The 13,575-nt window shown below is 34.5% G+C and overlaps 1 protein-coding gene across 4 annotated transcripts in view; it reads left to right on the forward strand.

The window, feature by feature from the left end:
• The first annotated feature begins 2,274 nt into the window (after nt 1–2,274).
• Nucleotides 2,275–13,575, forward strand: part of LOC309478108 (uncharacterized protein) — a 43,161-nt gene continuing 31,860 nt past the window's right edge. For 2 of the 4 annotated variants that reach the window (XM_082141605.1, XM_082141607.1), the window contains exon 1: nt 2,275–2,417. The gene's annotated coding sequence lies outside the window, so the exon portion shown is untranslated. The remainder of the gene's footprint in view (nt 2,418–13,575) is intronic. The other 2 variants (XM_082141608.1, XM_082141606.1) reach the window with 2 other exon arrangements.

Consider the following 13,575-nt stretch of genomic DNA (forward strand, 5'->3'; position numbering starts at 1 on the left):
GCTTTATGATAAAGCTGTTGATTTGATTTTAGTGTCTCTTGTTTTCTGACTCAAAATAAAACACTTTCCAATAAGCTGTTATATGTTAACATGCGTCAATACATGAACTAATATAAACTAACAATGATCAATACAGTTGTTACAGCATTTATTAAATGTTCATGATTGTTCACATTGCATTAACTAATGTTACATAACGTTTAATAATGCATTGGTACGTGTTTAGATTAACAGTAACTAAGATTAATAATTGCTGTAATTATTGTTCATTGTTAGATCATGTTAACTAAAGTAACTAATGTTAACAAATTAAACCTTATTGCAAATTGTTATCAACAAAATGGTTCCCTAAAAAAAATGGGATTCAGAAAATGCCATTCAAATAAATTACAGAAATATTCTGATGCTTATACAGCTGTTTAAATGAGAATATTAATATAGTAAATCCTGTGGCCTCAATGTAAAAATTATTGTAATTTTAACACTAAAAGACTATTAATTGGTTGATCTATTTGGACATTTGATATAATTTTACAGTAAAATACAGTTTTGGAAGCAAAATAGAAGAAGCATCTTTCAATTTACAGTGAAACGTTGTGAATTATGTTACATCTTATGTTGTTAAATGAATGTTTATTGTATTTTAGAGTCATGTTTGTTACCATGATGGTGCTTTCGTAATGTTTTGTGAACCTTTTAAATATTAGTATTTCCCTCGGCTTGTGGAAAAATGACTTGTGTTTTTGTCGGTATATTGTTAACATTATTTCAGTTTATTATTATTTTGTTTTTACGGTAAATTTCTGATAACCACAGCTGCTGGTTTAATAAAAATTTCCGAGATAATCTCCTAAACATGTTGATTTGTGTTTCACGGAGGACATGAACTGATGAAGTCGAGTAAATGACGACATCCTTCAAGGGAAAGAGTGGGCAATACAGATACTGTAAAAGCACAATAGGCTTCATTCACTTTTCATTCTCCTCCTGGATCAGTTTGTTGGCCAGAGCAAGGCATGCTGGGATTGCACTCCTCCCCGCTGTGGCACGTCGGAGACACACACACCTGTGTGTGTGTGAGTAACACAGAAGTGTTGTAACGGGCTCAGGTCTGGAGCTGTGGAATTGTGGGTGTGGTGGAAACGCTGAAGGTTTGACAGGGTCAAGGTCAGGGTCAGGGGTCAGGGGTCATGGAATGACACGATTAGTAATTGTAACTGATTTGTCGGATGGCTTGTGTTTGAGTGGCAGAATGTGTCAGAGGGGATCGTTCTGCTGGACTTATGCATCATTCATCACTTACAAACATGTTTACTTGTCAGATGTTTATATTTTCTTCTTTAACACATGATAACAGTTCAACTAGACTAGACTAAACAATAACTCAAAATGCAGGAGGTGTGTGAGGGAATATTTGTGGTCTGTGATTAGCACAGAAAATCATTTACAACAAATGTGTGTGTGTGTGTGTGTGTGTGTGTATGTATGTAGAGAAAACTTTCAATGAAAGTACAAATCATTCAGTGCATTTTTGTTCAAATTTTTTATTATTATTATTATTTATTTATTATTATTATTATTATTATTATGTGTAAAATTCTGGTCTTGATTTCCAAGCACAGAAAATCAGTTTGAACAAAAATGCATAGACATATCTGTTTATTTATTTATGACAGTTTAGATAATTTATTATTTTAAGGACAGTGGCTAATAACCTTTATTATTATTATATGTTCAATTCTGGTTTTGTTTTCCTAGCACTTAATTAATTAATTTGTATTTATTTTTGTATGACAGTTTATTAGATAATTTTTTTATTTTAATGACAGTAACTTATACCAATATATTTTCATTATTGATATTTTATATTATTAATTTTATAATTTTATATTAGTATAAATAGCTTATAAATATAGGATTACCAAATATTCCAAACTATATCATAGATTTATATCATAAATTCTGGTCTTGCATACATTTATATTCTCTGTATTTATTTCTAACATTTCCTCGTTATATTCATAATATTGTGGGGTCAGTGTCTTACTGGAGCCTGAAGGACGGGACATAAACAACTATAAATAGATCTGGCTCTAGAACTCATTCAGAATTCCTTAAATTCTTTAGGATCACATGAGCCTATGAATATTCCCAAATATGGCGAGGAATCACATCCGCTGTTGTGTACAGCAGATTTACCACAGTAAAAACACTCCTTCTGAGGATGATGGACTTCATTTCTCAATGCAGCCGAAGGGGGCGTGGCTCTCACGCGCGCGCACGGGTGTGTCTCTGGCCACGCCCACACGCATAGGTGACCCGCCCAGGTGTGAAAGTCACCCTGCACTCTCAGCAGGAGCAGACTCAAACACACCTGAGCAACACGAGAGAAAACAGTCCCTGATCCACACTGACAGGTAAATTCACTTTACTTCACTTCACGCTACAGTTAAAGGCTTTAAAACGTCGATTATTAACAGTCTCCGACAGAACAGTGTGTGTTTAGGTTTGACCCGGAGGTCAAAGTGTGTGTGAGGTAAAGATCTTTATCATTCCTGATGGGTTAATATCGATGAAATGCGAGCTGTTGTTGCTCCAGAGACTTTAATAACTTTTAAAACGGGTTTGTGTGACAGAAATAGTAAAATCCTCATTCTAGTCAAACATCTGCTGAGAATTGCTCTGCTTATTTAATAGATCCTGTATGATCATCATCATAATGCTGTACCATGGTAATACCATGTTTTATATACAGTGTGAAATTTCATGGTAATGTTTTGAAGTACCTTATGTAAATACCATGGTATATGAATAGCCTATGTCAATCATAAACAACTACACCGCAAAAAAACATGTTATTTAAGACAACATGTGTTCTAACATTGCTTTAACTCATCAAAATAAGCAGTTTTCAACTTTTCTTTTTATGTTGATTCAACTCATTTTTAAGTCAGTTTAATGTCATTTAAGTTGAAATTACTTAAACACCCAAGTTGATTGTACTTAAAAAAGTAAGTTACTTACAGTGTATCAAAATGCCATTGCATAACCTTCTCGTATCATCATTTTACCATGGTAGAAGCGTAGTACTTTCTATACAGGGGGTTTAAGCTCATGCATTTGTACTTGATAATAGTTGATAACAGTTCTCAGTAACTGTCTGTGTGAAGTATCAACACGAGTACATTGCTTTAACTCATCAACACAAGCAGTTTTCAACTTTTTTTATACGATATTCAACTCATTTTTTAAGTCAGTTTAATGAACTTTAAGTTGAAATTACTTAAACATCCAAGTTGATTGTACTTAAAAATGTAAGTTACTTACAGTGTATCAAAATGCCATTGCATTACCTTCTCGTATCCTTATTTTACCATGGTAGCAGCGTAGTACTTTCTATAAAGGGGGTTTAAGCTCATGCATTTGCACTTGATAATAATAATAATTGACTGCAGTTCTCAGTAAAAGTTTGTGTGAAGTATCAACAGCTCATTACACAAGAGCTCTGGCTGAAGGCTATACTGCACTGTCGGCTTGTTTGTAGATTGTGACGCTGCATTAATTGCTTTCCCAGCGAGAGGAATGTGATCCGCCCGAGAGGTGAAAGTGCTTCTCGCTCTGGTATTCAACATGCCGGATTCCTCTCTTGGCTGGAGAGCGGTCTGAAACCAGCCGAGCGAGAAGGCGGCCGGTATTGATGTGTGTTGGGTGTTCTCAACAATAGCGTCAGGAGCGGCTCTATTGTGGAGGACGGCTGGAGAACGCCTGAGAAATGTCGCTGGGCTTTAGCGGGGTGTTTTTGCTCTGCTGACTCACCATCGGCTCTTATGAAACCAGACTGGAGAAAGTGTAGGTGTTTTTGGAGAAATGCAGCGTTTGACTCACTGATGTTCTCATCATGACAAATCAGCAATATATCCATGTGTGTGATCTGGACTTTATGCAATTTATGTTTCTAACAATTGTGAAATGCTGTTGCTCTGAATGGAAGATCACGGGTTCGACTCTTAGGGAAATCTACAGCTTTAATGCAAATCACTAAATCTATCTATCTATCTATCTATCTATCTATCTATCTATCTATCTATCTATATCGTTCTATCTATCTATCTATCTATCTATCTATCTATCTATCTATCTATCTATCTATATCGTTCTATCTATCTATCTATCTATCTATCTATATCGTTCTATCTATCTATATCTATCTATCTATATCGTTCTATCTATCTATATCTATCTATCTATATCGTTCTATCTATCGTTCTATCTATCTATATCGTTCTATCTATATCGTTCTATCTATCTATCTATTGTTCTATCTATATCTATCTATCTATATCGTTCTATCTATCGTTCTATCTATCTATATCTATCTATCTATCTATCTATCTATCTATCTATATCGTTCTATCTATCTATATCTATCTATCTATATCGTTCTATCTATCTATCTATATCTATCTATCTATATCGTTCTATCTATCGTTCTATCTATCTATATCGTTCTATCTATATCTATCTATCTATCTATCTATCTATCTATCGTTCTATCTATCTATATCGTTCTATCTATCTATCTATCTATCTATCTATCTATCTATCTATCTATCTATCTATCTATCTATATCGTTCTATCTATCTATCTATATTTATCTATCTATATCGTTCTATCTATCGATCTATCTATATCGTTTTATCTATATCTATCTATCTATCTATCTATCTATCTATCTATCTATCTATCTATCGTTCTATCTATCTATATCGTTCTATCTATCTATCTATCTATCTATCTATCTATCTATCTATCTATATCTATCTATCTATATCGTTCTATCTATCTATCTATATTTATCTATCTATATCGTTCTATCTATCGTTCTATCTATATCGTTCTATCTATATCTATCTATCTATCTATCTATCTATCTATCTATCTATCTATCTATATCTATCTATCTATCTATCTATCTATCTATCTCTATCTATCTATCTATTTATGTCTATATCTATCTATCTATCTATCTATCTATCTATCTATCTATCTCTATCTATCTATCTATCTATTTATATCTATATCGTTCTATCTATCTATCTATCTATCTATCTATCTATCGTTCTATCGTTCTATCGTTCTATCGTTCTATCTATCATTTTTTTCCATCCATCCATCAATAGTGTTTAAAAGCATTAATGGAGCATGTATTTAATAACATTATTTTATCCCTATATCATACTTCCATATTGTTATTCCATAATTCTGCTGGCATTATTATTATTATAGTCTAAACGGTCACATCAGTAGCGATATGATCTTCTAGATCAGCTGAATCCTGCGTGGTGATGTTAGTTTGTTCTAGTTCAAACTTGCGGCATCAGCTTCTTGTAGATCTTCAAACGTTTGGGCAAGGCTTGTGTTCGTAGCAGAATCCTGTCGGAATGTGTCCGAGGAAGAGGAAAGAGCCGATGCTTGATGTGAGGAATGTTTCCCGCCGTTTTATTCATTTATCTTTTGTGTGAGATGTCAGGAAGACAAACACTCGGGGATGTGAACCACCTTCACACGCATTCTTTCATCTGCCATAACTTTCATTGTGCATCATGTCAGTCGGTTTATTAAACCTTATGATGTTGCCATGGTGACCATCAAAAAACCCTGTGACTCATAGTGATGTGAAAGCGTCATTGTTACAATGTAACATTCCATTTCCCGCCACATCCACAATAGAGGATCAAACCTGCTATTATAAACTAATATCCATCTCTTATTACTCAAGCGCTGTCAGATGACATCATGGAAGGTATTAATAAACCGCCAGACGTACAGTATAGGTGACAGGGCTGCACAATATATAACGACATTATCGAAATATCGCAAATGTATTCGTGATATGCATATCGCAACGGCTTACAATAACTGCGGTCATGAACACAAGACAAAGAGAAAATTACTCACTGCTCTCGGCTGAATAACTTTTGTAGCTTTAATAAGAATCAGTATATATTTAATTCATACAGTGAAAACTAAGCTGTGTTTTATTTTTACATTTGATTATTCAGTTTGTGTTGTTTAATAACCCTAATGTAGGATAACCTGAACCCCGTGGTTTACACTGATGTTAAAATAACACAGTAAAACACTGATGTTCACTTTCAGAAGTTTAGGGATGTTTTCTTGTCACAAAAAGAATGTGAAACACGCATGTAGGTCATGTCATTTTAAATATATTTGAAAGATAATTTAAGTTTATTTTACACACTTTAAGCATTATAGTATCGAATATCGCATTATTTAATGAGTTATCGCATATCACATTTTTCTTCAGTATCGTGCAGCCCTAGTATGGGTTTATTGAGAACATTGATAAGGATTTTTCTCTAGTTTGGGAAAATGTTTTATTTGGAATTGTTAATTGGAAAAAAGAGCAATTACACAAAAACAAAATATACTTTAGTATTTAAATATAAAATAAAAATTCTAACAATTTTATATACATGAATGTACATTTTCAGGTCAGAAACCACTTTTTTATGTTTTGCTCACTGAAGTACAACATTACTTTGGGACTATCTCTAACTCGTGTAAAAAGGAGGCTTTAAACACAATTGAAATATGTAAGTCTTTTAATCTTTTCCTTTGATATGTAATATTTTCTGATTAGTTTTATACCCCTGTCTTGTACCTTTTTTTTTTTGTGACTGTTTCCTTCTTTGTTTATATATATATATATATAATGTTCTCAATAAACTCAAAAAACAAAAAGACGACGTATAGATGGGTAGTGAAGTGCAGAATCTGTAATAGTGGCGGTTACGACGACAGGGAAAACCATCATCATGTTTTAGTCTGAATGTGTGGAATGTGTCTAACAGGCCTGAGAACTTTCAGCTCAAGTATGTTCAGAATGAAGGTGTCACTCACTCGCCATTCATCATAAACAAACAAACATATACGCCCAGGATCACACCATGAACACAGCTCAGGAGTGTGGCGTTCTCGTGAGGTTTCTCATCATGTGTTGTGCAGACGGACAGACGGACAATATCGAAACGCCATAACTGCATTAAAGTTTCTGCATGAGATTTGAAGCATACATTTGGAGCAAATGCTTACAAGATGTACCATAGTACTACCATGGTTTTGTGTACATGCATTTTGGTTTTATGTGCAATAGAAATGCAATATTTTTGGACTTTTTTTTTATTTTTTTTTTATTTATTTTTTACCATGGTAATTAAATATATTTTAAGTACAATGTCAATACCATAGTATATGATATGATTAGTATTATTTAGTTGACGATTATTTCAGAGTACCATGAAAGGCAATACCAGGGTGTACGTGCAGGCTATATGATGACTGAGAACACAGCATTCACACTGTGTTTATCTAGTCTGTTTGCTCAGAGCGATCCTGTCTCTACCAGACCTGATCTCTCCTGAGGGCTGGACGCTGTTTTACATCGTTTTCTCCTCGTTAACTTAGTAGGCAAGTTATTCGTGTCAATACAAACCAATTAGTTCCAATATTAGTTCCAAGAGTCGGGTTGCAGAAGTGAAAACTCCAGTGGGATGAGGTTGTTAATCAATGGTATTTGCTTCTGTTGAAGCCGTCGGCCCATATTATTTCAAATTAGTTTGAAAAGAATAGTTTAACAGCAGAATTTGTGGTGAAGAACTACATTACCCATGATGCTGTACAGAAAAGTCCACCAATCAGAGAGTCGAAACAAGTGAAATGCACCAAAGGAGCTTGTTAGTCCCTACGCTCTCAAAACACTAAAATATTTGTGTTTATGTGCATATTTTGCAATAAACGTTTCATATATAATCATTTTTAAATGCGTTGTTTTATATTCCATCGTTTTTAATTAGAATATGCTGTTCGCAATGCATCATGGGATTGTAGTTCTTTCCCTCACTAAAGACTTTCAAATACTTTTTTGCTTCGAATCAATGTTTGTAATGTTGTGATTCTCCTCGTAGCTGATTGCTTTGGTTCATGCGCTTTAAAACTTAAAATTGCATAAAATAAGCTTCAAATTTGTGTGTACAGGAGGATTATTATCGCTAACTGAAACTAAAACCATAAAAAAACATTTTCATTACTTTAAATAATATATTTAATTTTTTAAAAACTTTATAGACATTTAAAGAAAGCAAAAACTAATAATAAAAAAAATGACAACAAAAAATATTAAATTAAAATTATTTTATAATAAATTTCAATAAATTAACTAAAATAACACTGGCATACAAGTGCATAAAAGTGCATTAGTATTACCATATTATTTTGGACACGGTGCCATTAAAACGCCATGTTTTTGCACATTTCACATTACCACACATTACTGCAATTTCATGCACATTTATCATGTGTTTTGGACACAAAGTATCATTTAAATTCCATTGTATATGAGTATGATAATTAGATCTTTGATATTACCATATGTTACCATTATAGTACCATAGTTTCACCATGGTAATTAAAAGACAGATTTGAAAGAGTTTATCATTAACAGCTGAGCTGTATGTAAAGTCGTGTTGTGAATCAGAATCATGTTTTTTAATGTGCAATATAATGTGTAACACGTCTAGTTCAGTTCTTCTCTTCTTTCTCTTGCCTTTGGCTGTTTGTAATGGTTTTAGATGTTGTCTGTACCTCAGTAACAGCCACACCTCGCTGCCATTAACTCCTTCAATAGTGGATGCATTCAGGAGGATTGACAGCAGGACTCGTCTGCTGTGCGTGTGTGTGTGTGTGTGTTTGTTTTGAATTGTCAGTCATCTGTCAGGACTGTATTTCATTACGGTGTTATTTGCATGTAAGTCGGTTGCCTGGTATTTTTCCACCTCCCTGAAGGATCGCCGCTCGTCTCACAAACCCAACACTTGGCAACCACCCAATATTTGGTCACCAATTATTTTTTCTTGATTGGGCTTCTGTCTCCGTCACAATTAAGCTCCACATCAGGGCTAATTGGGATGGAGTTTGTTGGTTTGTTTTTTAATTTAAAGCAAGTAAACTTTCAGTGAGGAGTGTGTGCATATCGCCCCCTGTCTGCGGCTCGGCAACCCGTTCTCATTAACATGCGTCTCTTTGTGTTTATCGTGCAGATTATACGTGAAAATGAGTTTTTACCTGCATACGATACGCACTGTAAACCCCATGGGTAGGATAACTGGTGTGGGGTACATATAGGCTATTACTCGCAATAAAGTGCGTATCATATGCATGCGAAAACTGCGTGTCATATGCACATTTTAGCCAATAAATTGCATGATAAACACAATGTGTGCTATAGAGACGCACTTCATGAGATCCGCCTGGGTTTGTGTTCGATTAGATCAGAACAGGGGCGTCACTATTGGACAGGCCCATTTTAAAAGGGCTTTAGCCCTCCTAAATGTCCACCCAGTCCCCTTAAAAATGTGCGATTAACCTTTAAACTAAAATGAGGCTTCGGCTCATCCATGTCTTTTAGTCTGCGTTGTTCAGCGTGATCTTCAGTCAGGACACAGAGTGTGTGTTTATTGATAGATTTTCATCTACATCTGTGTAGTTCATTGTCATAAATGCTGTTCACATATCATGATGCGAGAGCAATTCAAGACGGTTTCCCATCCACTGTAAAATCTGGGCTTTTTAAAAATGTATTTATTGTACGAAATTATCTAAATCATGGTATGAGACTTTGTGACTTTACGTCTTGCTATACTTCATACTTCAGTGCAATTGCTAAAATTAGTTATGATGTTTTATAATAAATCCAAAAGCAAAACGAGTGGAAATGCAAACGAGCTTCTGAATAGTGGTCATTTCATGTTATTTACATGTTAAAAGTGTTTGTTTTCCACCAGAAGACACAAATCCTCCAGTAAAGAATGGCATATGAATGGAGATGATATATGCAGATATTCTTTAAAGTTAATTTTACCGCAGAAATGTAGTTAAAAAAAAATATATATATATATATTACCCACGTATCGCCGATCTATATTCTTACTGAATATTAGCTTGGTATTTAAAATGATTAGAAATTAATTCAAAATTCATGGACTAACTTGATTTTAATAATAATATTATTATTGATTTTGATATTAATATTTTTCTTCACCGACAGCACAGCAAATAACCTTTATCTAACAGTGATAGTGAGTTTTTATGTTGCATTACTGCATATGCACTTATTATTCCTTATCAGAAATCTTGAATATGTGTTTTTAACATCTTTAGGTTGTTTTCAGAAGTCTAGACGTCTGCGTGTGTTCCTGCCTTTTGTTTTCTCTCTCTCTCTTTGTGTGTGTTTTGCTTGAATTACGACTTGCAGTCAGTCATATTAATCTGTTGTCTGACTTATTCATAAAAGTATGCAAAAACTTAAACCAGACTGTCATCAGACCGTCCGTCGTCTTTAGAAACCCAGCGTCCCGAACGAACCCTTTCTGATGTAAATGCAGTCCTCTCTCTCAGCCGTCCGGACGGAAGCTCTGACAGGAACACATCAGCACACGTTTATCTATCTCTAGTTGGATTATGGGTGATTTAATAATCATCCGCCAGTTCGGAAATGAATCTAACACTGAGTGTGCATCTGCAGTCCGTCTGAAGCCTGAACTGTTCTCTCTGTAATCACTGGTCTATTGTTGGGCCGATTACACCAGGGCTTGATGGAGGAGAAGTGGCCCGAGACACACAGTTATGAAGCTCTCCAGATGATCAACAAAAGGCCCGAGTGCATCACTTCCAGCTGTGCTGCCGATGTTCCCATTGTAACACCTGGCCTCGTGTTTTACTGGAGTCGCACCGGCTGACATCCAGCCAACCCTGCAGAGTTTCCCCGGCTCGCCTGCCAACTTCATCTGGGAAATAAGTAGATGTGATCGTTGAAACAAGCCTGAAACCACAGGCTGAGATCAGATTACTCGCTTTTACTCGCTTTATTGGGATTTTTTTTTTTCAAACAACAACTTAACGGTTGATTACTGAGGTCTGGCCACGGATCATAAGAATTTATATAATATTAATATAAAAAATATTAAAATAATATTAAAAATGAATACAATGATAATATTTTAGTTATAGTTATTGTAGTTATATTATTATTAATTATTGTTAATTAGGGATCCACCATATATATTAAAGCCGATTAAAATATGAAAAGTTTCATATCGGTGCATCCCTATTATTAGGCTAATTGTAGTTATCAATTATTGTTATTATTATTATTATTATTTTAATTTTATTAATATATTTATTTATTTTGATCAAATGTTTAACTTAAATGAATCAATAATAATAATTACAAATATTTTTTTTCTATTATATTATTATTTGATATTCTTATGAATATTCTTATTTTAATTGTATTAATTTATATATTTATTTTGATCAAATCTTTAACTGAAATAAAGAAATACATATGAATTATTATTATTATTTAGTATTATTAATAATATTTTTTATTTTTTATCAAATATAAAACTGAAATAAATAAATAATATATTATTATTATTATTATTATAATAAATATAATAGTCATATTATTGTTTTAATTGTATTCATTTATATATTTATTTGATCAAACCTGAAAAAAATACTTTTATTAATATTTATGGATTTCTTTTTTGTTTGCTTTTGGATGTTTTTGGGGAATTCCATCACATTGCTGTTTTCCTGCACTTGTTGTTTGAGATATGAATTGTCTGTGTGTATTCCCAGTCCTCTCGTTGGTCATGTTGTTGGTGGTGTAACTGGTCATTGCACTTCACCCGGCGACGGCGTCTTCTGTCTCCTAGCAACAAGAATCGGGGAGTGTTTGGAGTTTGTCCAGGAGTGATTTAACATAGGATTCCAATGGAATGAGTCATGTTGTCATAGCAACAGACACTGGTGTCACACCCGGAGCGGCGGCTAGCGAATGATTGGACATCAGCCAGTGGGATGCGTTATAGCGAGAATGAGTTTCCAGTGTCGACAGGTTCATGATTTCAGGTTTTAGGTTGATTTACACACAGAGGTGTTGAAGTTATTGTGGCAGAGTGTGTATGATGTGAAATATGTATTAGAGTTTGTGACGACGGCTGTGTTGACAGCATTTGTGAGCATCATAACTCCCATGATCCCATCATGACATGTAAAGCTGCTGCTCGGCAGACTCTGATCACACTGTAACCCTGAAGGCAGTTCACTAATGAAACACTCAAGGGCTGAAGGTCAAAGGTCACTGACAATCATCCTACCACCTTTGTGTCCGCAACACCACTAGACTGAACAATCTCAGATAAGCTTTATTATTTTATTTTATTTTATTTTATTTATTTATTATTCATAATTTTATTTCCATACTATTAATTAAATTATTATTATATATTTTGTGTTATTATCATGTAAATGAATGATAATAGATAATGATTATTTTATTTCATTTTTCAAAATATTATTATTATTATTATATTTGATTAATTATAATATATATATCACAGATAAGTATTTAGTTTTATGTTATGTTATTTGTCTGCATATTTGATCCTTCAGTCACAGTGAGATCAGGTTTTGCGGGTTGAAAAGTCCTCTAGATATAAATCACATGACCGTACAGAAGGACAGTTGGTTATTGGTTATTAATCAGTGATAATAATAATAATAAACCAGGTCTGCTTTTGTCATAAATCCAGTTTGGCCTGATGCTGGGATTACTGATTATTGTAAACATTCACCTCCACCTTTTCGAGGAATTGTGTGGGACTGTGTGGATTTGACAGCAGACGCGGCGTGTGTGTGTGTGTGTGTGTGTGTTGTAACCATGAGCCCTTCACCTCTTAACTTTACTGAGCAATATTTAAAACAGCCCCACCCAGACACACACACACACACACACACACACACACATACACACACACACACTGCTGCAGGAGAAGGTTTACCGCCCCACCCACACACACCCTGTTCCCAGCATGCCTTTCACCCACATGCCACAAGACACCGTCACACAGAACTTTGTACACATGTTTTCATTAGTTGGACACATGATGCAACACACACTTGTGTGTGTGTGTGTGTGTGTGTGTGTGAGACTGTAACCTTATAGTTTCTGAGATTTCAGCGTGAATGTCATATTCCTCACAGAATATAGTAAAGAAAATTAAACCTGTTTTACGGCTCAAAGATGTGGTGCAAGATGGTGTGTGTGAGAGTGTGTGAGTTTGAGTGTGTGTGGGAGAGTTTGAGTGTGTGTGGGAGAGTTTGAGTTTGAGTGTGTGTTTGTGTGAGTGTGTTTGTGAGAGAGATTGATGAAACTCTCAGAAACTGACCATTAAAACACACACACACACACACACACACACACACACACACACACACACACACACACACACACACACACACACACACACACACACACACACACACACACACACACACATTTATACACTACCGTTCAAAAGTTTGGGGTCAGTAAGATTTTGTATGTTTTTAAAAGAAGTCTCTTCTGCTCACAAAGGCTGCATTTATTTGATTAAAAATACAAATAAAAACAGCAATATTGTGAAATATTATTCCAATGTGAATCA

This window comes from Leuciscus leuciscus (assembly GCF_965113295.1).
Source record: "Leuciscus leuciscus genome assembly, chromosome: 16".
NCBI classification, from domain to species: domain Eukaryota; kingdom Metazoa; phylum Chordata; class Actinopteri; order Cypriniformes; family Leuciscidae; genus Leuciscus; species Leuciscus leuciscus.